Source organism: Chinchilla lanigera, unplaced genomic scaffold, assembly GCF_000276665.1.
Source record: "Chinchilla lanigera isolate Chin_1 unplaced genomic scaffold, ChiLan1.0 scaffold00040, whole genome shotgun sequence".
Lineage (NCBI taxonomy): Eukaryota > Metazoa > Chordata > Mammalia > Rodentia > Chinchillidae > Chinchilla > Chinchilla lanigera.
In genome coordinates, this window is record NW_004955441.1 from 15,178,039 (window position 1) to 15,179,644 (window position 1,606).

General features: G+C 36.1%; 1 protein-coding gene across 3 annotated transcripts in view; it reads left to right on the forward strand.

Annotated features, from left to right (window-relative positions):
* The window catches only part of Gtf2a1l (general transcription factor IIA, 1-like), a 50,184-nt gene that overhangs the window by 35,133 nt on the left and 13,445 nt on the right, over positions 1–1,606 (forward strand). The gene's annotated exons all lie outside the window — the stretch shown is intronic.

The window sequence follows — 1,606 nt, forward strand, 5'->3', positions numbered from 1 at the left end:
GAAATACTTTAAAGAATCCACAACTGGGATCTCATCCTACTGAAGAGTTCTGCACATCTAAGGAAATCACCAGCAGAGTAAAAAGAAAATCTACTAGACTTGTTGGTATCATTGGCTTCATTGTCTCTTTCTGGATATCTTTTAGACTTTTTTGATGTGCTGGTTTGGTGGTCATGAATTTTTTATATGGTGCTTTTTGTCATGGAAAAACCTTATTTTTCTCCATCAATTTTGATAGCTTTTCAGGATATATTGGTCTGGTTTGGTAGTTGTTTTCTTTTTGGGATTGAAATACTTCATTCCATGCTTTCCTGGTCTTTAAGGTTTGTGATGAGAAGTGTGTTTTAATTTTAATAGGTTGACCTTTATAAGTGATTGGTTGTCTTTCTTTTTCTTTTTTTCTTTCTCTTTCTCTTTTTCTCTTCCTTCCTTCCTTCCTTCCTTCCTTCCTTCCTTCCTCCCTCCCTTCCTCCCTCCTTCCCTCCCTCCCTTCCTTCCTTCCTTCCTTCCTTCCTTCTTCCTTTCTTCCTTTCTTCTGTCTCTGTCTCTCTTTGTCTGTCTATCTGTCTTTTCTGAGACAGGATCTCCCTTTGTAGTTCAGGCTAGCCTTGAACTATATATCTCAAGCTGGCAATCTTCCTACTGCAGTTTCCCAAGTGTTGGGATACCAGCTAATTTGTTGTCTTCATAACAACTTTTAAGGTTCCATCCTTATGTTGGACTTTTGGAATTTTTGAGTATGATGTGTTGTAGAAAAGTTCTTTTCAGTTCATGGCTATATAGGTTTCTGTATTCCTTGAGTACCTGTCTGTTAAATTCTTTCCCCTTACTTAAAATGTTTCCTGCTGTGATTTCTGTTAGCAGGTTATTTTTAAAAATCCATTTGTATTATCTTCTGATTTTTCACTAATTCCAATTAATATCATTAGTCTTCTTTGTATCATCTAGCAGATATTGGATCTATTTTCCATGATCTTTTGTGTTTAAATTATCTGTGAATGATGGTCACCATCATCACCACAGTCTTCTAGGTCTGATACTCTCTCCTCACATAGGTTATTTCTGCTGCCCTTACTTTCCATAGCATTTTTTTATTTCCTGGATTTCTATCTGGTACCTTTTCATAGCCTTTCACCCCTTGCTAAACTGGTCATTCATGGTTGGTATTGTTTTGTTTAGCACACTGATCATTGTGTTGATTATATCCATCATCTGTTTAGTTCTATCTTCTTTGAGCCCACTGAGTTATTGATCAGGGTATTTTTTGTTTCTTTTCTTATCATTTTGTATAATTCAGCTGTTTGATTTTTGATGTTTCTCCTTATCAGTTCCCCCATCGATCAGGTTTCAGGGAGTTGGGCATTTTTTAAATTAAGTTTATTGGTAAACTTTAGATATACATAATAGTCACATTTATCATAGCGACTTTGTAACTGTACATGCTATATCTTGTTTTCTTTTTCCCCCTCCCTGTCTGACATTCAGTCCTTCTCCCTCTCCTTATTTACAAAAGCTTTGTTTCCATTTTTTTCCTTATATTCTTTTTTTTTGGTCCCTTCCTTTTCTCTCTCCCCCCTCCTTAGTTGCCTTTCCCATCTGAACATTT